The sequence below is a fragment of the Bufo bufo genome, chromosome 2 (genome assembly GCF_905171765.1).
Source record: "Bufo bufo chromosome 2, aBufBuf1.1, whole genome shotgun sequence".
NCBI classification, from domain to species: domain Eukaryota; kingdom Metazoa; phylum Chordata; class Amphibia; order Anura; family Bufonidae; genus Bufo; species Bufo bufo.
The window spans coordinates 160,218,717-160,246,181 of record NC_053390.1 but is presented as its reverse complement, the minus strand read 5'-3'; the positions used below and the strand labels follow the sequence as shown (position 1 = coordinate 160,246,181).

General features: G+C 45.0%; 1 long non-coding RNA gene across 1 annotated transcript; it reads left to right on the top strand.

Annotated features, from left to right (window-relative positions):
* The first annotated feature begins 3,094 nt into the window (after positions 1 to 3,094).
* Positions 3,095 to 27,465, top strand: LOC120991379. Its single transcript, XR_005776649.1, has 4 exons — positions 3,095 to 3,106; positions 8,222 to 8,226; positions 17,682 to 17,688; positions 27,337 to 27,465. It is a non-coding gene; the product is annotated as an uncharacterized LOC120991379 (long non-coding RNA).

Below are 27,465 nucleotides of genomic sequence, written 5' to 3'. Positions count from 1 at the left end.
ATTAGCTCTACACAAATATCACATGATCTACCCCATCAAGTGAAAAAAAACTAATAAAAATTATGCCAAAACCGTTTTCTTTTAGTCACCTCACAAAAACATCATATCATTTAAATAGTCGTATGTACCCCAAAATGGTAGCAATAAAAACATCACCTCATCCCCCAAAAAATAAGCCCTCACACAAGACTATAGTCCTAAAAAAATAGAAAAATATGGCTGTAAGAAAATGGCAACACAAAAACACGATTTTTTTTTCTAAAAAAGTTTTTATTGTGTAAAACGTAAAAAAATAATAGACATATCAAGTGAACGGTGTAAATAAAAAATATTGAAAAATTACACCAAATAGCTTTTTTTGTGACTTCACCTCCTAAAAATTTGATAAAAAGCAACCAGAAAGCCAAATGTACCCCAAAATGGTGCCAATAAAAACTACAGCTTGTTTTGCACAAAATAAGCCCTCATGTAGCTTATTCAACAAGCTCTTAAAAACCATGACAGAAAATTCCATGTTAGAAAATCCTTCCCTTCTGGCGTATCCCCAAGTAACAGTTTACGACCTCAATTGGGGTGTTACTGTATTCAGGAGAAAGTGGGTAGCAAATTGGAGGGTGATATTCTCCTGTTATCTTTTGTGAAAAAGAAAGTTTGGGCCTAAAGCACCATTTTTCATTTTCATACCCAAATATTAAAAATTCTATGAAACAGCTGTTGAGTGAAGTGCTCACTACACCCCTTACAAATTCCTTGGGTGGTGTAGTTTACAAAATGTGGTCACTTTTGGGGAGTTTTCACTGTGGTGTTACCTCTGGGCCTCTTAAAATGCAACATGGTGCCCAAAGACCATTCCAGCAAAATCTGCCCTCCAAAAACCATATGACACTTCTTGCCTTCTGTGCCCTGTCATGTGCCCAAACAGCGGAATATGACCACATATGGGGTGTTTCTGCAAACTACAGAATCAAGGTAATAAATATTGAGGTTTGTTTTGTTGTTAACCCTTGATGTTTTCCAGGAAAAAATTTATTAAAATGGGAAATCTGCCCAAAAAAAGTGACATTTTGAAATTTCACATCTATTTTGCTTTAATTCTTGTGGAATACCTAAAGGGTTAACAACATTTATAAAACCAGTTTTGAAAAGTTTGAGGGGTGTCATTTCTAAAATGGGGTCATTTATGGGTTGGTTCTTTTATGAAAGCTTCACAAACTGACTTCAGAATTGAACTGGTCCTTAAAAAAGTTGACTTTGGAAATTTTCTTCAAAATTTCAAAAATTGCTTCTAAAATTCTAAACCTTCTAGCATCCTAAATTTTTTTTTAATTACATTACTAAAATGAGGCCAACATAAAGTAGACATATGGGGAATGTTAGTTAATAAATATTTTATGAGGCATCACTATCTGTATTAAAAGCAGAGAGATTCAAATTAGAAAACTGCATTTTTTGGCATTTTCGTTAATTTTGGATTTTTTATAAATAAAGGTGGAACATACTGACTCAAACTTACCATTAACATGAAGTACAATGTGTCATGAGAAAACAGTCTCTGAATGGCTTGGATAAGTAAAAGCATTCCAAAGTTATTACCACATAAAGTGACATGTCAGATTTTCAAAATTAGGCCTGGTCAAGAAGGGGGTAAATGGCCCTGTCTGGAAGTGGTTAAAGGACATCAGTGCTTTCTTAAAGAATCTAGAGCCCAGGGCCCCAGCTAGTTTGTAGTAATTGCCAGGGCATGCCACCAGCTAGGTTGTTACCCTTTGTGGTGAGGTGTACAGTCAAAGTCCTGGAAGGGGTGTATATCTCACCCAGGTTCCTCAACTGGGTGAGATAAGTAAAATCCAGAAGGATGGCGCTGACTTTAATAGCGTCCTGGGTGCCATAGTAACACTGAACGCATTTTGAAGACGTCTTCAAATGCTTTCAGTTCACTTGCGGTGTTACGGATCCGACGGGCACCTCCGGCAAATGGAGTACACGACGGATCCGGACAACGCAAGTGTGAAAGAGGCCTAAGAGCAAGCGATCCCTTACACCTTATATATGATAAATGAATTTACAAATGAAATATTTCTCATGCAATGCTAAGGCTTATGCCTCAGTGCTGTAACTGCTCACTTTCAATAAATATCGGGAGGATTTTTATACCTAGAAAAAATGCTATAACATGCCACCACTTACCATTCAAAATGTAACTTAACTTTATATCTTTCATGGCTCAAGTACCAATAGTGATTTCTTTGATGCAGGTGTGCTGTAAATCATATATCATGTCCTTGCAATAAACAAGCCTGAAGAAATGCTCAATTAAAGTGTAATGCCCAGTGCAGAACCGGAAAGCAAAGTTATAATGATTAAGACATACATACAACACCCGATGAAGCATAAAACAGCTTTTATCTGTTCGGATATGTGTGGAATCTGAGGCATATGGAAGTACAATACAAGCAACATTCACCTCTATAGAAACCTTAAAACCTGTAAGGTTGGGATTTGGTCTGAAGGAAAATTTGATTCGCAAAGAATTGCCTTGCGCTTTTTGGTAACAAATCAGTTTTTTCTAAAGTTAGGTCCCCTGCACACGAACGTGTGCGCTCCGTGGTCGCCGCAATGCACAAACACAGTCCGTGGGACAGCCATAGCGGATCGCTGACCCATTCACTTAAATGGGTCCGCGATCCGGCCGTTCCACAAAAAGATAGGACATGTTCTATCTTTTTGCGGAACGGAAGTACGGGACGAAACCCCACGGAAGCACTCCGAAGTGCTTCCGTAGAGTTCCGTTCCGTACCATTCCGCATCTCCGGATTTGCGGACCCTTTCAAGTGAATGGGTCCGCATCCGTGATGTGGAATGCCCACGGAACGGCACCTGTGTATTGTGGATCCGCAAATGCGGTCCGCAATACAGCAACGGGAAGCACACGTTCGTGTGCAGGTTGCCTTAAAGTGAGAAGCCCAGGAACAAGATCGCCCATAATGCCATGCAGCCAGCCAATCTTCAGATAGCCATCTCCTGTGATGTCACAGCCCTATAAAACTTCATCCTGCACAATCTTCGCCATTGTCCTGTGAGCGCAGCATAGAGAGAGATCTGGCAAGTGCTCATGCGCTAGGGACAGTGTTGCTGAAAATGATGAATAGAAAAAAATTGTAGAGGGATAGGCAGGGAGACTTATTTTGCGTCAGATTTATTTTATTTATTTATTTCCACATTTACTTATTCGTACATCAGCCATAAATTTAATTCAATACCAATATAATGGAAGCCTTTATTATGCTACTGCCAGCGTGCCAACCAATACCTTCCAGTCTTCACCCATTAGGGGAAGCCAGGTCTTAAGGATGACCATCCTCATCTTTTGCTGGCTTTACTTCTTCCAAATCATCCTTCAAAGTCTCCATGTCCTAAAAAAGTCAGCAAGATGCAGAGAGAGGAGGAGCTGGATGTTCCTGATGACATTTTCTCATCGATATTAAATCATGTGGAAAAGGAGGAAAATCATATTGCAGAAGAAGGGCTCCCACCTGTAGGACAGGAGAGAGCTTCGGTTGGAGAAGTGGATATGCCACAGCTGACTAAAATTCTGTGTTTACTGTCAAATAACCTGCAGGAAATTTCGGCACGAACAGCAATAATATGCATATTGTGCCCCCACCTAACCAGCCAAACTTCATACTAGGAACAGCCCCTGTTTAACCCCTTAACGACCAGCGCCATACATGTACGGTGCTGGTCGGGTCTTTAAAGATGGTGCCCGTTCCTCAGTGCTGCGGGCACCATAGCCACGTGGCGGCTTCCTATAGCAGACACCTGCAGCTCATGTCCGCAACCGGCAGTAATGCCGATCGCATACATTTAACCCCTCAGATGCCGTGGTCAATCCTGACCACGGCATCTGAGCGCATGAAACACCCCGTGCGGCGATCGGAGGAGCCGGAGCATGTGTGCAGCAGCCCCTGTCTTTGTTAATGACAGGAGGCTGCTGCATAGTATTTCCTATGGAGCCCTTGCCTGTAATAGGGCTCCATAGGAAACAAGAAATGTTCTCATAGACTCCAATGCTAGTTTATTGGAGTCTATGAGAATAGCAATCTAATGATTGCATGTTATAGTTCCCTATGGGAACTATAAAAAAGTGTAAAAAAACCCATAAAAATTCAAATCACCCCCTTTTCCTAAAATAAAAATAAAAGAACAGAATTTTTTTTAAAAATACACATCATGGTTGGCGCGATGTGCGACAACGCCCATAGTATAAAAATATATTCCCCATACGGCAAACAGCAAAATGGAAAAAATCGTCCAAATGGCCGATTCGCTGTTTTTGGTTGCTTCATTTTCTACTAAGAAAATTTAATAAAAAGTAATTAAAAAGTCATACACACCCCAGAATGGTATCAATGAAAAGTTCAGATTGCCCCTCAAAAAATTAGCCCCCATACAGCTCCGTACACATATGGCGATAAGAAAATAAAACTGATTTGTTTCTCACTTTTAAATTTTTTAATCACTATCAAAACGCAAGAAAAACTAAACATATAAGGTATCGCCGGATTTGTACTGACCTGTAGAATAAAAGTAACCAGTCAGTTTTATCGTACATTAAACGTCGTAAATAAAAAAAAAAACGTAAAACTGTGGTGGAATTGCTTCTTTTTTTTTTTGCTATTTCACCCCATTTGGAATTTTTTTTCTCCGCTTCCCACTACATCATATGCAATATTAAATGGTGACATTGGAAAGTACAACTTGTCCCGCAGAAATCAAGCCTTCATATGGCTATGTGAACAGACAAATAAAAAAGTTATGGCTCTGGGAAGGCAGGGAGCGCAAAAAGAAAACGTAAAGAAAAAGGGTCCTGAAAGGGTGTCTTGTGGCCATTAACAATGAAGGACTATACAGTGCAGTCTTCATTATTAATGCAGCTGCGGGCTAATTGGCCAAGTGGTTCTTCACCGCAGCACGGCCACTTCGGCAGAGTGGCCTGGGTATACCTGATTTATAGAGATTTGTGACAAATTAATTTGGAACGATTTAAATTTCTTGACTAACTTCGGTGAAGTTGCCGAATCAAATTTTTCTAAACTTTGCCAATCTTTAGTTGGGATTTCTTCCCCCATGATAAGCTGTTGTGTATATTTTATCACATGCAGCATGTTTGTGCAAGCCATTTTCACAGGTGAAATATATTGCACCTTTGGACATGCTGGTTGGCAGTAGTTTTTAGTGCCATTGGCTATGCCTGGGATGTGTTATGGGCAGGACCATGCGAGAAAGTGATTATATGTTGGGCTTTCCATGGGCAGGGTCATAGATCATAAAAGGGCAGAGTAGTATCTGCCAAAGCAATCAGTGTGTGGTCCAGCAAGCTGACTGGGTATGCGAGCTATGTATCCACAACCCTGACCCAGGCCACTGAAGAAGTGTGGAGTTGACCTGGACGGATTCATAGGTAAGTGGCTGCCGTAGCTATGTGGCAGTGAAGACAGTAAGCTGCTTGAAACCCCAGGAAAACAGCATCCCACTATGTCACTTGTATACAGTTCCAAGGATTGGTGAGTAGCCCGTTCTGCAACATTTAAGTGATTGTACCTTGCTCAAAATTGTGCTCAAGTGTGCCTAATCCCAACAACAGCAGGGAAGATTTCCTTGTGCTACCCTTACACATACTAAGGCCTCATGCACACAACCGTTTTTCGGGTCCGCATCCGAGCCGCAATTTTTGCGGCTCGAGTGCGGACCCATTCACTTCAATGGGGGCGCAAAAGATGCGGACAGCACTCCGTGTGCTGTCCGCATCCGTTGCTTCATTCCGAGGCCCCGCAAATAAAATATAGCATGTCCTATTCTTGTCCGTTTTGCAGACGAGAATAGGCATGTCTACAATGGGCCGCCTGTTCCGTTCCGCAAATTGCGGAAGGCACACGGGCGGCTTCCGTTTTTTGCAGATCCGCAGTTTGCGGACCGCAAAAAACGGAACGGTCGTGTGCATGAGGCCTAAACAGAGTCGTGCTAGACGTGTGAATAAGTCTATAATATAAGGAAAGCTGGTAGACACGGTTTACGGGTTAAATACAAGACAACACCATTATTATATGTGAACCAGGCTCTTGGGGACTGACAACTGTATTGTGCAGCTTGTAAAAATAAAGAGAAAAACCGATTAACAAGCTTCAGAGGAGCAGCACATTGAAGAATTGTTATTACTGTACTGGATTTCTATTGTAACAATGTCCTTCTGTACATTTTATCTTCCAGCAATACAGCGTGACCTGCTATGACCCTATGAACGAGACAGCACATGGCTCTCCTTATGTCAGAATGCTACCATGAATATAGAACAAATTCTTACAATTAATCACATGACTAGCAGATGTCAAACTCCTTATCTTTTTAACTGCAATATGCTTTGCTGGAAGGCCAACCGCCTTTCCTAAGGCCTCTTGCACACGAACGATATGGATTAGGTCCGGACGTTCAGGGTGCGTTCAGGAAAACTCGCACCATTTCGCCAGCAAGTTCAGTCAGTTTTGTTTGCGATTGCGTTCAGTTGTTCAGTTTTTATCACGTGGGTGAAATGCGCATGAAAGCGTTTTTCACGTTCGTGATAGAAAACTGAATGTTTACAAACAACATCTCTTAGCAACCATCAGTGAAAAACGCATCGTATCCGCACTTGCTTGTGGATGCGATGCGTTTTTCACGCAGCCCCATTCACTTCTATGGGGCCAGCGTTGCGTGAAAAACGCAGAACATAGAACATGCTGCGATTTTCATGCAACGCACAAGTGATGCGTGAAAAACGACGCTGATGTACACAGACCCATTGAAATGAATGGGTCCGGATTCAGTACGTGCACAATGCGTTCGCATCACGCATTGCACCCGCGTGGAAAACTCGCTAGTCTGAAAGGGGCCTAATATGATCATGCCATGTTAACCCCTCAAAGGGGTTGTCCCATCTCGCAGCTTCCATGGCAAGATAGGGCTATGCACCAACCCCAACATTTTACATAAAAAAATTAATCCTGACAAAGGATTACTGTTTCAGACATTTATTTTAAATTTATAATGTATTAGCATAATTTTTTATACTAATACATTATCATTGGTGTCCTTATGATATAGGCTGTTAGGTTGACACTTAGTATGACCGAACACTAGCCTTAGGGCTCTCTCACACAAGTGGATCTGTGCGGGTAATCCGCTACGTGAAAGAGAGCCAAGCCCCGATCCGGACAGCAGAGACAGGGAGCATTATCAAGATTTATGATGCTCGTTGCGACTCTGATCTTTTTACTACAAAATTACAGTGACAACTTTATCTCACTGTGATTTTGTAGTAAAAAGGTCACAGAGAGACACAGAGCATTATCAATCATGTTACTGCTCCGTGTCTCTGCTGTCCGGAACGGGGCTTGGCTCTCTTTCACGCAGCGGATTACCCCCCTGTATTTAGATGCTTATTAGAATAATTATTATTGCCTTATGTATGTTTACTGACATTATATGTTTACTATTATTATTATTATCAGTTTACTATTTTATTTTATTATTAGTAGTATTTTTATACGTTTGATGGTAATTATTGTTATGATGATAGGTTTACTATTCTTCTGTGCATCATGTGGCACTTGTGTTTCCCTTCATGGGACTGCCATCACCCCAGTTCTATAGTGACAAAGCCTCAGGGCCATATCAAGGTTGTGCAGGCCTCTAGGCAAAATATTGGAGCCCCCCCCCCCATATTACAGCCCTGTAGGAGACATGTACATGTGCATGTGCAAGCCCCTCTCCACTGAAGACTATGTGAGTCATAGAAACAGCAGAGCCATAAACTCCCTTAGGCCTCGTTCACATTTCCATTTTTCACAGACATGCGCTGTCCATGGATATCACACATACCCATTTATTTTAATGTGTCTGTTCATATGTCAGTATTTTTTTTACTGACCAGGGGTCAGTGAACAAATCATGCAGACGTGCACTATTTTGGTCCAAGACACCGGCCAAACACGGCCATTAAAGTTGATGGGTCAGTGAAAATCACAGATAAAACAGTTTTTGTCTGCATTTATGATATAGGTTCGGGTCTCACCTCTGGGACCCATAACTATCAGACAATGGGGGCATATTTTAGCAATATGCCCCCATTGTCTGAGATGGGAATAAGGCTACCTTGACATCACCGATAAGGTTATCCGATTGCCAGATTCAGTAACTCCAGTGGTCTGTTACTCTGCCGGAACAAGCTGCCGAATTAACATAGTGGAGATGTGAACCTACTAGGGATGAGCGAATCGACTTTGGATGCTTCGTTTGAAGTCGAGTCGCATAAAACTTAGTTTTAATACTGTACGGAGTGGGCGCTCCATACAGTATTAGAATGTATTGGCTCTGATGAGCCATACAGTATTAGAATGTATTGGCTCTGATAAGCCAAAGTTATTACTTTGCGAAGTCTCACGAGACTTCGTGTAATAACTTCGGAAATTAATTTCTACTGTAAAAAACCTTTGTATCGAACTCAAGTTCAATTCCAAGGTACCACTTGGAACCAAACCTGAGTTCGATACAAAGATTTGTTACAGTAGAAATTAATTTCCGAAGTTTTTACACGAAGTCTCGCGAGACTTCGCAAAGTAATAACTTCGGCTCATCGGAGCCAATACATTCTAATACTTTACGAAGCACTCGCTCCATACAGTATTAAAACAAAGTTTTATGCGAATCGACTTCAAATGAAGTATCCAATATCGATTCACTCATCCCTAGAACCTAACCTAAATCACCACCAACCTGCTGTATAACATCATTCTAGGCTTGTATGTAGAAAATCTAATATCTGAGTACTAATATAAAAAATAAAAAAAAAGGTACATTACATGCAAATTGCACCATTTGGACTGTAGTCATGCCTTGAGGTGCTGCAACTTTTTTCCCGAGAGAGCTGGCACCAGATTCCAGGCAGGTCAATCATGCCACCTTCAGCATGATTACTGTTCCTTGCAGCCAGGTGACAATTCAGGTGTCACGAGCTGTAATGGTGGCCGCAGTGGTTGTCACTCAGCTTTTCTATAGACAGGCATTTTGTGTCACGGCGAGGAGTGGTGAAAACCCCCCACCGTACAATGTCAAGGGATAATTGGAGCTGCTAGGCCAGTACGGTGGAATAAGGGAGCTGGTCACCTCCTAAAGCACGGGTGTCAAACACAAGGCCCGCGGGCCGAATCCGGCCCGCCAGACCTCATCATGTGGCCCGCGCAGCCGTCACCGATATGCGGCAGGCGAGCGAGCTGGCGGCGGCGGCTGGGCACAGGGAGATGAGCGCTTCCATTGTGGAAGCGCTCATCTCCAGTCATCTGTATCGCCGTCCTCAGGACAGCGATACAGATGCCTGCCTGTGCTGCGGTAGGGGAGAGAGAGGCGTGTCCCTTTCCCTTCCTCTGATAGGCTGCAGGCACTAGGCCGGCAGCCTATCAGAGGCCGGCGCAGGCGGTGCGATGACGTCATCGCGCTGCCTGAGCCATACAGTGTGGGACACAGGCCAGAAGAGGCCTGCATCGCATCACTGACATGGAGGTAAGTATGTGTTTTTTTTTATTATTTTTATTATGTACAATACTTTTACTGGCGGGGGCTGTTATTACTGGCAAAGGGGGGGGCTGTTTGTTATTACTGGCAAAGGGGGGGCTGTTATTACTGGCGGGGGCTGTTATTACTGGCAAAGGGGGGCTGTTATTACTGGCGGGGGCTGTTATTACTGGCAAAGGGGGGGCTGTTATTACTGGGGGCTGTTATTACTGGCAAAGGGGGGGCTGTTATTACTGGCGGGGGCTGTTATTACTGGGGGCTGTTATTACTGGCAAAGGGGGGGCTGTTATTACTGGCAAAGAGGGGGCTGTTATGACTGGCGGGGGCTGTTATTACTGGCAAAGAGGGGGCTGTTATTACTGGCGGGGGCTGTTATTACTGGCAAAGGGGGGGCTGTTTGTTACTGGCAAAGGGGGGGCTGTTTGTTACTGGCACAGAGGGGCTGTTATTACTGACACAGAGGGGCTGTTATTACTGGGGGCTGTTATTACTGGCACAGAGGGGCTGTTATTACTGGGGGCTGTTATTACTGGCACAGAGGGGCTCTTATTACTGACACAGAGGGGCTCTTATTACTGGGAGCTGTTATTACTGGCACAGTGGGGCTGTTATTACTGGGGGCTGTTATTACTGGCACAGAGGGACTGTTATTACCCCCTCTGTACAATGTCAAGGGATAATAGGAGCTGCTAGGCCAGTACAGTGGAATAAGGGAGCTGGTCACCTCCTAAAGCACGGGTGTCAAACACAAAGCCCGCGGGCCGAATCCGGCCCGCCAGACCGCGTCATGTGGCCCGCGCAGCCGCCGCCGATATGTGGCAGGCGAGCGAGCTGGCGGCGGCGGCTGGGCACAGGGAGATGAGCGCTTCCATTGTGGAAGCGCTCATCTCCAGTCATCTGTATCGCCGTCCTCAGGACAGCGATACAGATGCCTGCCTGTGCTGCGGTAGGGGAGGGAGAGGCGTGTCACTTTCCCTTCCTCTGATAGGCTGCAGGCACTAGGCCGGCAGCCTATCAGAGGCTGGCGCAGGCGGTGCGATGACGTCATCGCGCTGCCTGAGCCATACAGCGTGGGACACAGGCCAGAAGAGGCCTGCATCGCATCACTGACATGGAGGTAAGTATGTGTTTTTTTTTATTATTTTTATTATGTACAATACTTTTACTGGCGGGGGCTGTTATTACTGGCAAAGGGGGGGCTGTTTGTTATTACTGGCAAAGGGGGGGCTGTTATTACTGGCGGGGGCTGTTATTACTGGCAAAGGGGGGGCTGTTTGTTATTACTGGCAAAGGGGGGGCTGTTATTACTGGGGGCTGTTATTACTGGCAAAGGGGGGCTGTTATTACTGGCAAAGAGGGGGCTTTTATTACTGGCGGGGGCTGTTATTACTGGCAAAGGGGGGGCTGTTATTACTGGCGGGGGCTGTTATTACTGGGGGCTGTTATTACTGGCAAAGGGGGGGCTGTTATTACTGGCAAAGAGGGGGCTTTTATTACTGGCAGGGGCTGTTATTACTGGCAAAGGGGGGGCTGTTATTACTGGCGGGGGCTGTTATTACTGGCAAAGGGGGGGCTGTTATTACTGGCAAAGAGGGGGCTTTTATTACTGGCGGGGGCTGTTATTACTGGCAAAGGGGGGGCTGTTTGTTACTGGCAAAGGGGGGGCTGTTATTACTGGCACAGAGGGGCTGTTATTACTGGCACAGAGGGGCTGTTATTACTGACACAGAGGGGCTGATATTACTGGCACAGAGGGGCTGTTATTACTGGGGGCTGTTATTACTGGCACAGAGGGGCTCTTATTACTGGGGGCTGTTATTACTGACACAGAGGTGCTCTTATTACTGGGAGCTGTTATTACTGGCACAGTGGGGCTGTTATTACTGGGGGCTGGTATTACTGGCACAGAGGGGCTGTTATTACTGACACAGAGGTGCTCTTATTACTGGGAGCTGTTATTACTGGCACAGTGGGGCTGTTATTACTGGGGGCTGTTATTACTGGCACAGAGGGGCTGTTATTACTGGGGGCTGTTATTACTGGGGGCTGCTATTACTGGCAAAGGGGGGGCTGTTATTACTGGCAAAGGGGGCTGTTATTACTGGCAGGGGCTGTTATTACTGGCACAGAGGGGCTGTTATTACTGGGGGCTGTTATTATCTCCAAATACTTATTATGAAATCTTTCTCATTAGGATAAAACACCTCATCAGCTCCACCGAGCCCCCGGCCAAAGTGTGGAAGTGGCGTCCGAGATCCCCAAGGGCCAAGCCAAGTAACTGTAAGTTTTCCGGCCCTTTGAGGGTGACCAAACTGCTGATGCGGCCCCCGATGAATTTAAGTTTGACACCCCTGACCTAAAGCATCCCTAAATCTGGCCCTGTTCTCCTAACTGTATGAGCCGACCCATAAGGTAGGAGGGCCCATACGCTGGAACCTCAGAACCCTGAAATCTCTGAATTTCCATGAGGTTAGGAGACAGGGACCAGAGACAACCAGGTTCATCCAAGACACAGATGAACCAGAGTCTCCACAGGCCTAGCAACAAAGGGAAAAGGAGAGACCATTCGCAGCAAGAGGAACGGCAGGTAAGAATAACATGACAACTCACTTACCTGCCGAAGCCTTCACAACTGGAACCCGTGCATCAGTACAGGAGCCCGAACACACAGCAGGTCACAGTACAAACCACCCACACAGGAATCCAGCATATCAACTCTGCCAGAGCCCCCCATGCTCACACAGTGCATGGCAGCCCCAAGCAGCACTGCAAACAGGCTTCAACATACAGGGCAAACGTCAAACATACATGTAGGGACAAACACCAACAACAGCCCAGACATGTAACAATAAACAAGACGTACAACAAACCCTGAACATAAACCCACACCAAACAACCGCACAGGTAAGATAGGGGAACATGGAGGATAGAATGGGAAGATATCGCTGGAGACATCGATGTCCCAACTAGGTGGCCCTCACACTGGAAGATGGAACAATCGGACAATGAGTACAACTGACTCCTGACCTTAAGCCACAAGTATAAGAAGCACCTAGTGACCACACCCAGCAAGGTAGTTAACCCTTAATGCACCAGACAGGGGACGGCTACAACTTAAAGGGGAAGTGCACACACCAGCCACAACGTTGCCCCCGGCAACAGCATGCGTGGCAACCATGTCACGGCGCACACATGCAAAGCCGAGACACTGCCACCACATGCCATAACAGCAACACGTTGCTACCGGCAGCAGCAAGCATGGCACCAGTGTCACGGCGCACACAGCAAAGGCCGTGACATTTTGCCGCGATTTTATGTAAATTAGATCATGTGGAAACAGCCTTACTCTGACCAGGAGTGCTGATTGGACTAATACCTGTCAGTCAATAGCACTGACAGCCTCTCCTCCAATGAGGCAGCTCTGCTAGAAGGACTGCTGCCTGTGTGATCAGTCTGGAGCCCTGCTGCTGCGATAGGGAGGAGCCTGGCTCAGGACTTGGGGACACAACTAGCAACACAGAGGGCCATGAGGTGGGGAAGGAATCTACATATATTGTAATTGGTTTAAAAATGTGCCTGCATGTATGACAGTGTGTGTATGTAAGAGTACCTGCATGTATGACAGTGTGTGTATGTAAGGGTGCCTGCATGTATGACAGTGTGTGTATTTAAGAGTGCCTGCATGTATGACAGTGTGTGTATGTAAGGGTACCTGCATGTATGACAGTGTGTGTATGTAAGAGTGCCTGCATGTATGACAGTGTGTGTATGTAAGAGTGCCTGCATGTATGACAGTGTGTGTATGTAAGGGTGCCTGCATGTATGACAGTGTGTGTATGTAAGAGTGCCTGCATGTATGACAGTGTGTGTACGTAAGAGTACCTGCATGTATGACAGTGTGTGTATGAAAGGGTGCCTGCATGTCTGACAGTGTGTGTATGTAAGAGTACCTGCATGTATGACAGTGTTTGTATGAAAGGGTGCCTGCATGTATGACAGTGTGTGTATGTAAGACTGCCTGAATGTATGAAAATGTGTGTATGTAAGGTGCCTGCATGTATGACAGTGTGTGTATGAAATAGTGCCGGCATGTGTAGAAGTATGTATGTAACAGAGTTCTGTTGCTGTATCTATGCACAGAGCTTGGTATTGTTATGGTATCTAATTACTGAGCTTGAAGGGAGTGCCTAAGTTCAAATTTTTGAGGCCAAAAACAAAACAAAAAAAACAAACAAACACTTAAACTCACCATTCGGATCAAATCACATTTTTGGAAACCTTTGACGAAGGTCTCATCTCTAATTACTACTAGAGTTGAGCGGACACCTGGATGTTCGGCCGAACTTAAAAAAAAGTTCGGGTTTGGGGACCCGAACTTTTGGCCACTAAAATGGCTCTAAAATAGCCCTGGAAACAGCTAGAGGACTGCAAAAGGCAGCAAAATGTGTTTAAGAGCATGGCAAATGCTCTGCAAACAAATGTGGATAGGGAAATGAATTAAAAAAAACATAAAAGACCTTAAAAAAATAAAAATTAGGAATGATGTAGGAGGAAGAGGTTGAGGAGGCGGTGAATGGGTGGATGTGGCCGTGTAGGCCCACGTGGCGGTCTAGGTGGAAGCGGCGGCGAAGGAGGAATAGGTAGCCAACACAGATGTGTGTTATTTTGCATTTTTACATAGGGATATCCCCCAAAATATTGGAACATATAAAAAAAAAAAGGAATAAGTGCACTTGAGTACAAGGATGGATGGTTGAGGCTGTTAGAACTGTCTATTCTGCACAAGGTACAGACAAGTCCTGAGGGATCCAAGCCTGGTTCATTTTAATGAACGTGAGCTTGTCCACGTTGGCTGTGTACAGGCGGCTGCGTCTGTCTGTAATGACGCCTCCTGCCGTGCTAAATACACGTTCAGAGAGTACACAAGCTGCAGGGCAGGCCAGCACCTCCAAGGCATACAGGGCAAGCTCTGGCCATGTGGACAATTTGGAGACCCAGAAGTTGAATGGTGGCCAAACCATCAGTCAGTACGTGTAGGCGTGTGCACAGGTACTGTTCCACCATGTTGTTCAAATGCTGCTTCCTGCTAACACGCTCCATATGAGCAGTTGGGGCCGGTTGTTGCGGCGAGGTGACAAAGCTTTTCCAGATGTCGGCCATGCTAACCCTGCCTTCTGAGGTGCTGGTGCTGACACAGCTGCGTTGGCGACCTATTCCTCCTCCCCTGCCTTCGCCTTGTGCTTCCACTTGTCCCCTGGCGTCAGTTGGGAATGCTCTAAGGAGCGCGTCTACCAGCGTGCGCCTGTAGTCGCGCATCTTCTGATCACGCTCCAGTGAGGGAATTAAGGACGGCACATTGTCTTTGTAACGGGGATCCAGCAGGGTGGCCACCCAGTAGTCAGCACACGTTAAAATGTGGGCAACTCTGCTGTCATTGCGCAGGCACTGCAGCATGTAGTCGCTCAAGTGTGCCAGGCTACCCAGAGGTAAGGACAAGCTGTCCTCTGTGGGAGGCGTATCGTCTGCGTCCTTCGTATCCCCCCAGCCACGCACCAGTGATGGGCCCGAGCTGCGTTGGATGCCACCCCATCCAACGCAGCTCGGGCCCATCACTGGTGCGTGGCTGGGGGGATACGAAGGACGCAGACGATACGCCTCCCACAGAGGACAGCTTGTCCTTTGTATCCCCCCAGCCACGCACCAGTGATGGGCCCGAGCTGCGTTGGATGCCACCCCGCTGTGAACATGCTTCATCCCCATCCTCCTCCTCCAGTAGTGGGCCCTGGCTGGCCAAATTTGTACCTGGCCTCTGTTGTTGCAAAAATCCTCTTTCTGAGCCACTTCTAAAATACTGGCCTGAAAGTGTTAGAGATGACCCCTCTTTCTCCTCCTCGTCCGGGGCCACATGCAGCGTACTCAAGTTGTGTGCAATAAGTGTTTCTGGGTGATGTAGTGCAATATACACTAACCTGGTACGGCTGACTCTCTGCAAGGGCAGGTGATGGTATAAATTGTTCGTGACGCCAGTGCCAAGTAAACGGTGGCACGCCGTTTGCGGATAGCAGGAATAAATTGAGGAACACGTGGTATTAAAACAGAACTCCAACTTTAGTAGTTTTCATGCTGAGACAATATTGGAATCGCAGTTCCTTGGCATACAGTCGATTTTGCAATACGGTTGATGCAGGCAATTACAGATTTAGCAAGGTGATTACAGAGTGTTGAACACAGGACTTGCAGTACAGGAGCTTGCACTCTATTTCTGTCTGATCCTGGAATATAGCAATTCTTCACCAAGGCCCAATAACCTAGTTCTGGCTTTATATCCTTGGCTATAGCTTTAGAAAGTACCTCCTCTGTTATTTTTAGTACCTCTTGCTTCTCTGCACTTTGCCTCTGTCTCTCTCTCGCAGCTTCCTCAGGCTCTTTAGCTAAGATATTCCTGTTTCTGCATATGGGAATTCAGGAGGGAATCTTCTCCTGGACAGCAGGCTTCGGGCCTGGACTTGTCTCTGACATTGTCTAATCTCCAACTGTAGATTACAGACACTAGACTCCGTCTCCCTTTCCCTTCCCTGAATGGGCCTTATATAGACTAGGGCTCCCTAGCTCCCTCTAATGACTAGAAGCTGGAATGACACCCCTAGCAGGCCTGTACATGCAAGTTTCACAGTAAAAGGGAAATACATGCATTACATTACATGACATTTTATAAAACTGACATATACCAACTTCCCATAATTAGGAGGGACGACAGCACACCAAGTGACACTTTGGTAGTGACGGGCATTACAGTCCCCGTACACTACATATCCTCTTCCATCATCGCCCTAGGTGTTTTCTCAAGCAGACATAGAAGTGGTATTGTAACGCTGATAACGGCGTCATCGCCACTGGCTATGTTGGTGGAGTACTCGAAACAGCGCAACAGGGCACACAGGTCTCGCATGGAGGCCCAGTCATTGGTGGTGAAGTGGTGCTGTTCCGCAGTGCGACTCACCCATGCGTGCTGTAGCTGAAACTCCACTATGGCCTGATGCTGCTCGCACAGTCTCTCCAGCATGTGCACGGTGCACCTGGTGGGCACGTCGCATATGAAGCGGTGAGCGTTAAGGCCGAAGTTACACTGTAGAGCAGACAGCCAAGCGGCGGCAGAATGAGAACGCCGGAAGCGCGCACAGACGGCCCGCACTTTATGCAGCAGCTCTGACATGTCGGGGTAGTTGTGAATGAATTTCTGCACCACCAAATTCAGCACATGCGCCAGGCAAGGGATGTGCGTCAAACCGACTAGTCCCAGAGCTGCAACGAGATTTCGCCCATTATCGCACACCACCAGGCCGGGCTTGAGGCTCACTGGCAGAAACCACTCGTCAATCTGTTGTTCTATACCCCGCCACAGCTCCTGCGCGGTGTGGGGCCTGTCCCCCAAACACATCAGTTTCAGAACGGCCTGCTGACGTTTACCCCTGGCTGTGCTGAAGTTGGTGGTGAAGGTCTGTCGCTGACCGGATGAGGAGGTGGTAGAAGAGGAGGAGGAAGCCGAGTAGGAAGAGGAGGCAACAGGAGGCAAAGAATGATGCCCTGCGATCCTTGGCGGCGGAAGGACGTGCGCCAAACAGCTCTCCGCCTGAGACCCAGCCGCCACTACATTTGCCTAGTGTGCAGTTAGGGAGATATAGCGTCCCTAGCCATGCTTACTGGTCCACGTATCTGTGGTTAGGTGGACCTTGCCACAGATGGTGTTGCGCAGTGCACACTTGATTTTATCCGATACTTGGTTGTGCAGGGAGGGCACGGCTCTCCTGGAGAAGTAGTGGCGGCTGCTGCATGACTTGAGGCTCAGACAGGTTCCCAGATATGCACGTGGGTGATGTGACAGACTGATGGGCAAGGGTTCAGGCGCCACCTGTGCGCTTTCTGCAGAAGACTGGGTGGGAGATAATGTGAACGTGCTGGATCCACTGTCGGCCACCCAATTGACTAGCGCCTGTACTTGCTCAGGCCTTACCATCCTTAGAACGGCATTAGGCCCGACCAAATATCGCTGTCGATTATGATGGCTACTGGGACCTGAGGTAATAGGTTCAGTAGGACGTGTAGCTGTGGCAGAACGCCACGTCCTCTCCCTGCACCAGAGGCTCCACCAACACGACCATGACCGCGTCCCTTATTAGATGTTTGCCTCATAGTTAGCATTCACCAAGCAAAGTAAAAAGTGGTTAAGTTTGTTAAAAATAATTAACCGCCAATAAAAACGCTGATGTAGGGTATTGCACACAATAATTTTTTTTTTAACTCTATATGACAGCGGTATTTGTGGCCTAAATTTCACAGTAACTTATGCACGTTTAATCCCAAATGTGCAGTATATCAGAGTGGTTTTTTTTTTAACCCCAGTAAGCAAAAAGCCGTATTTCTGGCCTAAATGTGACACTCACTTATGCACGTCTAATCCCAGATGTGCATTATATAAAACAGATGTTTTTTTTTCACCCCAGTAATCAAAAAGCTGTATTTCTGGCCTAAATGTGACACTCACTTATGCACGTCTAATCCCAGATGTGCAGTATATCAGAGGGTTTTTTCACCCCAGTAAGCAAAAAGCTGTATTTCTGGCCTAAATTTGACAATCACTTATGCACATCTAATCCCAGATGTGCACTATATGAAACAGATGTTTTTTTTTCACCCCAGTAAGCAAAAAGCCGTATTTTTGGCCAAAATGTGACACTCACTTATGCACGTCTAATCAAAGATGTGCAGTATATCAGAGGGTTTTTTCACCCCAGTAAGCAAAAAGCCGTATTTCAGGCCTAAATTTCACAGTCACTTATGCATGTCTAATCCCAGATGTGTAGTATATCAGAGTTTTTTTTTCACCCCAGTAAGCAAAAAGCTGTATTTTTGGCCTAAATGTGACACTCACTTATGCACGTCTAATCCCAGATGTGCACTATATGAAACAGATGTTTTTTTTTCACCCCAGTAAGCAAAAAGCTGTATTTCTGGCCTAAATGTGACACTCACTTATGCATGTCTAATCCTAGATGTGCACTATATGAAACAGATGTTTTTTTTTCACCCCAGTAAGCAAAGAGCTGTATTTCTGGCCTAAATGTGAAACTCACTTATGCATGTCTAATCCTAGATGTGCACTATATGAAACAGATGGGTTTTTTTTCACCCCAGTAGGCAAAAAGCCGTATTTCTGGCCGAAATGTGACACTCACTTATGCACGTCTAATCCCAGATGTACGATATATCAGAGGTTTTTTTCACACCAGTAAGCAAAAAGCCGTATTTCTGGCCTAAATGTGACACTCACTTATGCACGTCTAATCCCAGATGTGCAGTATATCAGAGGGTTTTTTCACCCCAGTAAGCAAAAAGCTGTATCTCTGGCCTTAATGTGACACTCGCTTATGCACGTCTAATCCAAAATGTGCACTATATGAAACAGATGGGTTTTTTTCACCCCAGTAAGCAAAAAGCTGTGTTTCTGGCCTAAATGTGGCACTCACTTATGCACGTCTAATCCTAGATGTGCAATATATGAAACAGATGTTTTGTTTTCACCCCAGTAAGCAAAAAGCCATATTTCTGGCCTAAATGTGACACTCACTTATGCACGTCTAATCCTAGATGTGCACTATATGAAACAAATGTTTTTTTTCCACCCCAGTAAGCAAAAAGCCGTATTTCTGGCCTAAATGTGACACTCACTTATGCATGTCTAATCCCAGATGTGCAGTGTATCAGAGGGGTTTTTATAACCCCAGTAACCAAAAAGCCGTATTTCTGGCCCAAATGTGACACTCACTGATGCACATCTAATCCCAGATGTGCACTATATGAAACAGATGTTTTTTTTTCACCACAGTATGCCCCAGTATGAGAAAGCCATATTTGTGGCCCAAATGTGACACTCACTGATGCACATCTAATCCTAGATGTGCACTATATGAAACAGATGTTTTTTTTTCACCCCAGTAAGCAAAAAGCAGTATTTCTGGCCTAAATGTGACACTCACTTATGCACGTCAAATCCCAGATGTGCAGTATATCAGAGGTTTTTTTCACCCCAGTAAGCAAAAAGCTATATTTCTGGCCTAAATGTGACACTCACTTATGCACGTCTAATCCTAGATGTGCACTATATGAAACAGATGGTTTTTTTTCACCCCAGTAAGCAAAAAGCTGTATTTCTGGCCTAAATGTGACACTCACTTATGCACGTCTAATCCTAGATGTGCACTATATGAAACAGATGTTTTTTTTCACCCCAATAAGCAAAAAGCTGTATTTCTGGCCTAAATGTGACACTCACTTATGCACGTCTAATCCCAGATGTGCAGTGTATCAGAGGGTTTTTATAACCCCAGTAACCAAAAAGCCGTATTTGTGGCCTAAATTTCACAGTCACTTATGCACGTCTAATCCCAGATGTGCAGTATATCAGAGGGTTTTTTCACCCCAGTAAGCAAAAAGCTGTATTTCTGGCCTAAATGTGACACTCACTTATGCACGTCTAATCCCAGATGTGCAGTGTATCAGAGGGTTTTTATAACCCCAGTAACCAAAAAGCCGTATTTGTGGCCTAAATTTCACAGTCACTTGGGGCGTGGCCAGAAGCTGGTATGTGAGGACGCATGTAGAGGAGCTCCGGACCCAGTTCACCTAACTTCTACATTATCCTGTTAATTCATCGCCGCAAACATTCCATCTAGAACCGGCAGGAGGTCGGGAAAGACCCGTGACCCGAATATGGCTCGAAATAAGACGCAGTCTGCAGTGGACAGGCTCTGTGAGTTTGCCCGCGTGGAAGACCAAGATGGCGCGGGAGCTTGTGCGTCGTCAGTGGAGAGGGCGAAAGAGGACGCTGTGTCTGAGGAAGTGGGAGCCGCGGAAAGTGAACCCTCTCTCAAGCAAGTAACTGAACAACTGTTACAGGCTATATCTGTATGCTGCACGTCCATGGTGGGCAAACTGGAGGAGGTAAAAGTAGATATTGGCCTACTCCGCCATGATATGCAGGCCATCCGAGACCGCGTTAAGGAGACTGAAAACAGGATCTCTGATGTGGAAGACCGCCTGCAACCGCTTCCCGATAAGGTACAGGAATTGGAGCAAAAGATAAACTTTTGGCAGCAGAAATGTGACGATTACGAGAATCGTACAAGACGCAACAATTTGCGGATTATCGGCATGCCGGAGAAAGCTGAGGGCAATGATTCATGTGCATTTGTCACTACCTGGCTCCGAGATTCTTTCCCGGACGCGGCATTTTCGGCGGCATTTATTATTGAACGAGCTCATCGCGTTCCCGCCAAACCTCCTCCACCGGGAGCTCCTCCAAGACCCTTGCTTGCAAGGTTATTGAACTCTATGGACAGAGATCATATATTGCAGTTGTCGCGTACGAAACAAGAGCTTAAATATGAAAACAGCACGGTTATGATTTTTCCGGATTTTTCATCTGAATTACAAAAACGCAGAGCCACGTTTAGTGTCGTGAAAAGGAGGCTACGTGAGAAGAATTTGCCGTATTCTATGGTATATCCAGCTCGCCTAAGAGTAGCAGATGGCGATGTGAGCCGGTTCTTCAATAGCCCTGAGGAAGACACTAATTGGTTGGATGGAAGAGGAAGAAACCCAAGAGCCCCAAGATAATAGTGGGAACACTCCTCAACATATTATTTTATCTTATTTTATTGTTTGCTTGCGGAGGTGGGGCCCGGGAGCCTGGACATTGGACCAACGATATCATCTGGACTGCCTAAGTATATATTTGTTGGACTCACAGGATATAGTTTAACAATCATTTGATCTAAGTATCCGAGGCACTGGGAGAATTATGGTCAGGAGAGATAGGGCAAATAGCACATGTGTCCTCTAATATACTGAGAATGTCCGTATTGGCCCGATGTTCAGAGTTCTTTGTCCTGGGGTCCTGGTAGAGGTTAGGGACTGGGTCCCAGACGGTATGTTCAGATTCATTTCTGTATTAGATTCAAGATCATTGGTGCTATCGGTTAAATGCCAAAAGCACACCCCGTTAACTTGTAGTGCCACAGAACAAACGAGGTATATTGCTTTTTGTCTATATGTGTCAAGAGTGATGCGAATGGTTAAGCTTTACACCATGCAGGCACTCACAGTATATGTCAGGATAAGCCTGACAGTTAAAATGTTATGTTATATGTGCTGTATCAGTTATAATGCAAAGAGGTGGGGGAAGTGGAAGATAACTGCGGTTCATTATATAATATCATCATGGCAGAATTGCGAGTAATGTCATGGAATGTCAGGGGATTGGGAGCTGCTAGGAAAAGAGCTATGGTATTCTCTGCAGTCAGGAGATTTAATCCACATGTCCTCTGCCTGCAGGAGACTCATTTAACAGCAGATAACACGAGGCGCATACTAAAGCCTTGGATTCAATGGGCGCAACACTCATGCTATACGAGTATGTCTAGGGGTGTGTCTCTCATGGTACACAAATCTCTCAGGTGGGAGGTGGAAGCGTGCCAGGCAGACACAGCGGGTAGATTCGTGTTTGTGGCAGCTTACATAAACTGTATACTGTATGTTATCATAGGTGTATATATTCCTCCGCCCTTCTCCATGCAAGTGGTTCAGCAAGCGGTGAGCTTTGCAGCCTCTTATCCATCAGCCCGTGTAATCAGCATGGGAGATTTTAACATGACCTTAGATAGGGACCTGGATAGGCACCACCTGGTAGAAGCTGATGATAATCATCATAACAACAAGACGTCTCTGGCTGAATTGATGGAAGAGGTAGGGTGGACGGATATGTGGAGACTGAAGCATCCAGATATCAGACAGTACTCATGCTACTCCGCCAGTCATGGTACATTGTCACGCATAGATTATGTTTTGGGCAACTCAAGTACGAGCTCCCTGGTGTATAGTGTAGAATATGGACCTAGAGGCATATCTGATCACACCCCTGTGCAGTTGGCATTTGCGCTGGGTGGGGATATGACCAGACGCTCAGCTCGGATTAATCCATTTTGGTTGACCTTGTTTGGACCGTCTGATCGTATCCCTGACCAATTGAAGGTATTCTTGGAGGGACATGAGCAAGAATCGAATAATGTATTATTATGGGAAACCATGAAAGCATATCTCAGAGGCTGCCTCAGATCCACCATATCCTATATCAAAAAGTCGTCGGCTAGGCAGGAGGAGGACCTGGCGGCAGAGTGTAATAGATTAGAGGCAGCATATGTCGCCGATCCCAATGATCTGAATAGAGAGGAGTGGTTGTATAAAGGGAGACAATACTTGACTCTGCTTAAGGAAAAAGCTCAAAGGAAAATGTTTTTCTCCAAGCAGACTTACTTTGAGCTGGGCAACCAGTCCAGTAAACTGTTAGCCCACATTGTTAGGCAGAGCCAAGCATCCCCTGCCATATTACGCATTAAAGCAGCTAATGGACAGATACTCGTAGATCCAGAGGCTATAGCAGCTAGATTTCAGGAATATTATAGAGATCTATATGATTCTAGGGTGAACTATGAGATAGAGGATGTAATGCAATACCTTGGGGATTTGGAGTTTCCAACTTTGACGCAGGAAGCAGTAGACGGTTTGGATGCACCCATAACTATTTTAGAGATACAGGAATCCATCTCACAGCTGGCAAGGGGCAAGGCCTCAGGTCCTGATGGACTACCTTTAGAGGTGTATGTTAGATATTCTGCTCATGTTACTCCTATTTTGCTTAAAATGTATAATGACGCCTTCAGAAATGGATGTTTCCCACCAACAATGTACGATGCAACCATAGTGGTGCTTTTGAAACCTGGCAAGGAACCGGATGAATGCGGGTCATATCGTCCGATATCCTTGTTAAATTTAGATTACAAGGTTATAGCAAAAATATTGGCTGTACGTCTGGGCAGAGTGGTCACCAACCTGGTACACCCAGATCAATCCGGGTTCATGCCGGGTAGATCCACTACTGATAATATCAGGAGAGTGCAGGTGGTGACCCAGATTGGTGTTCAGAGGCAGGAGAAATGGGCTCTGGCTTCGTTAGACACAGCAAAGGCATTCGATTCGGTTGAATGGCCATATTTGTTCCAGGTCCTGAGGAAATTCGGCTTTGGCCCTAAATTCAGAAAATGGGTGGAATTATTATATAAAAGCCCCAGAGCTGGTATATTAGTGAATGGGATACTATCAGACAACTTTGATCTGAAGAGAGGAACCAGACAGGGTTGCCCACTGTCGCCATTACTGTTCGCCCTAGCTATAGAGCCACTGGCAATGCGCATAAGAACAGACCCACATTATAATGGCATTCAAATAGGAGAACAAGAGGATAGAGTTGGGCTGTATGCTGATGATATGGTGCTTTTCATGTCACAAGCGGAATCTACACTACCCAGGGTAATCACCACAATTGAGTTATTCAGCCAATTCTCGGGACTGCGGATAAATTGGTCAAAATCGACTCTATGTCCTTTATATCAACTGGATGATACCTTTGACTCAGGGGAACTGCCTGTTGTACACAGCTACAAATATCTGGGTGTACATATCACCAAAAATGCCACGTCCTTCCATATACTAAATATTCAACCTTTGCTGGAGTACTGCAAGGAGAAATTTAGGATATGGCAGAACCTGCCTTTGTCTGCACCAGGGAGAATCAATTTGATAAAATTGATTGTCCTGCCAAAGTGCTTGTATATTTTGCAGCATGCTCCATATGCAGTTCCAAAAAAGTTTTTCCAAAATCTCACCTCGTTGATGTCACCCTTTATTTGGGGCACCAACAGGCCCAAGTTATCAATAGTTAACTTGACTCGCTTTAAAAAGGAAGGAGGCATGTCTCTACCTGATGTATATTTATATTATTTAGCTGGACAGTGGAGAAATATTAAATCTTGGTTGTCACAGGGAGGTGAATTATGCAGACAATAGAAACATCTAGCTGAATACCTGAGCATCTCCAATTTGTGGCCGGTACTGGAGCAACCTAGTTTATTCGCACGGAAGCTACTACCAATTCATAGGGTGGCCATTCAGATTTGGAAAGCTAGTAAAGGCATGCACAGCATAGAAACGGATCTGCAGGAGACCCTGATTTGGGATAACCCTATGTTCCCTGATTTACTGGCAATGCAAGAAAATACATTCTGGAAGGAACATGGGGTTGTCACATTGGGCGATCTCTACAGTAATAATACTTTCAATGACTATGAGTCCATGAATCATAGGCACGGGCTGCCTAGACATGCTTTCTATAGATTTCTACAATTGAGGCACGCCATGCAAACTCATTACAGGGATACCCCAATCTCACTGTCCAATTTCCCAATGATTGGAGTTATCCGCTCACAAGGACCACGTGGCTTCATTTCAGCTTTATATACCCACCTACTGGATGTAAAGCTGAAGGGCACCCCAATTCAAGCACTTAGTAAATGGAAAGCTAAAATTCCAGATTTAAGTAATGAAGATGAGGTAGATATTCTAGAATCCCCCACATTAGTGTCACCCGCCGTGAATAACAAGTTTATTCAAATTTGCATAATTCATCAGAGCTATTTGACCCCATTGAGGCTAAATAGAATGGGCAGACTTACCCATTCTGAGTGTCATAGGTGCACGTCAGTGGATGCTGACTTTTGGCACCTTATATGGGAATGCCCTTATGTGCATACGTTTTGGGAAGGGGTAGTTAAACTACTCACTGATTTATTGGGATTTGTAGTACCATTGCACCCGAAGATCTGCCTCTTTGGGATAATGGATGAGAATATGTACTCACATCATACCAGGATATTCCTTAGGGAAGTACTATTCTTGGCGCGGAAGGCGATCGCCATGAGGTGGATGGGAGATAGGCCACCCACTTTAGCACAATGGAAACAACTAGTCAATGTCATTATACCATACGAAAATGTAGTATTTAAGAATAGAGGATGTACAACTAAATTTCAAAAGGTGTGGGGGACTTGGTGCACCTCCCTGAGTACTGCTTACTCTGCACATAGATTGTCTGAGGCCTTAAGGGCAGAACAAGGGGAATAGTAGTGATTTAGTGATGTGAAAGGGGAATAGAATATAAAAGAAAGTTCTGAAATAAATAAGCTGGGATAGATCTATAATGTCTATGTGACTCTATTTGTTCTGGGGAAGAAGACCCTTCACCTAGTAATAAAAGAGGCAAAGTAGCGATACAGCACAGAAGTTTATTGTCAATTGTTATTTTACTATTTTGTTTATTTTATTTAGCATTATAATGCACAAATCATATGTACATCTCTACATGATAATAATATTGTACAAATAATGCTGGATTTTGTACTGAGATTGTCATTACTATTTGCTTTGTGTTTTCAATAAAACGAATTAAAAAAAAAAAATTTCACAATCACTTATGCACGTCTAATCCCAGATGTGCAGTATATCAGAGGGTTTTTTCACCCCAGTAAGCAAAAAGCTGTATTTCTGGCCTAAATGTGACACTCACTTATGCACGTCTAATCCCAGATGTGCAGTATATCAGAGTTTTTTTTCACCCCAGTAAGCAAAAAGCCGTATTTCTGGCCTAAATTTGACAATCACTTATGCACATCTAATCCCAGATGTGCACTATATGAAACAGATGTTTTTTTTTCACCCTAGTAAGCAAAAAGCTGTATTTTTGGCCTAAATGTGACACTCACTTATGCACGTCTAATCCTAGATGTGCACTATATGAAACAGATGGGTTTTTTTCACCCCAGTAAGCAAAAAGCTATATTTCTGGCCTAAATGTGACACTAACTTATGCACATCTATGCACATCTAATCTTAGATGTGCACTATATGAAACAGATGGTTTTTTTTCACCCCAGTAAGTAAAAATCTGTATTTCTGGCCTAAATGTGACACTCACTTATGCACGTCTAATCCTAGATGTGCACTATATGTTTGAAATCTTTTTATTGATCAAATAAACAAAGGTCATCACATAGTATAAAGCGTAATATAGCGTGTTTAACATCACAATCAAATTTAGGTATACAGCATCAAAGGCATTGCCTAACAATACAAGCTAGAATGTGACCACCACTTGTCTAGGGCTAAAAGGCCCTTAAAGTGATCGATCTTACAGTACAAATATACATAACAACAGTTACATATAAATAAAGGAAGGGGAAAAAACAAAGCCCCAACATTGTGTCAACCCTAAGTATATTGTGTAACCCGCTCAGGTCGGTAGTGGAGGTAGGACTGCTCGTATTGTCTGAGGTATGGTACAAACATATATATTGACTGTGTGTCACCAGAGTAGGTCTCTATAATGGGCCGGGCAGAGAACGGGCAGGAGGGGAGAAAAAGTTGGCCACCTACCAAAAATCTTATTCAGAGTCCCATTGCTGAGAGTTGAGAAGATCTGATCTATAGTTTAACCAAGGTTGCCAGAGCTGCAAGAATCTGTCTCTGTTGTGATACGTCCAACCTATCAATTCTTCCATCTGGCACATCTGGTGGACCCTGTCACGCCACATCCCTAGTGATGGTGGATCAATTGATCTCCACTTTACTGGGATCAAAAGCTTTGCGGCCATGAGCAGATGTGTGGCCAAATTGTTTTTCCCCGGACGAAAGTCTGGAGTAGGTAACCAGAGTAAGACCAGCTGGGCTGGGGGCTTCAGGGTCATTGCACAAATTACATTAATAGCGGACTCAATACCTTCCCAGAAGGGTCTGATGGCCGGGCAGGACCACCAGATGTGAGATAGGGAGCCAGTGGCGGCAGTACACCTCCAGCAAAGATCAGTGGAGAGTATCTTGATTTTAAAAAGGTACTCGGGCGTTCTATACCACCGCAGC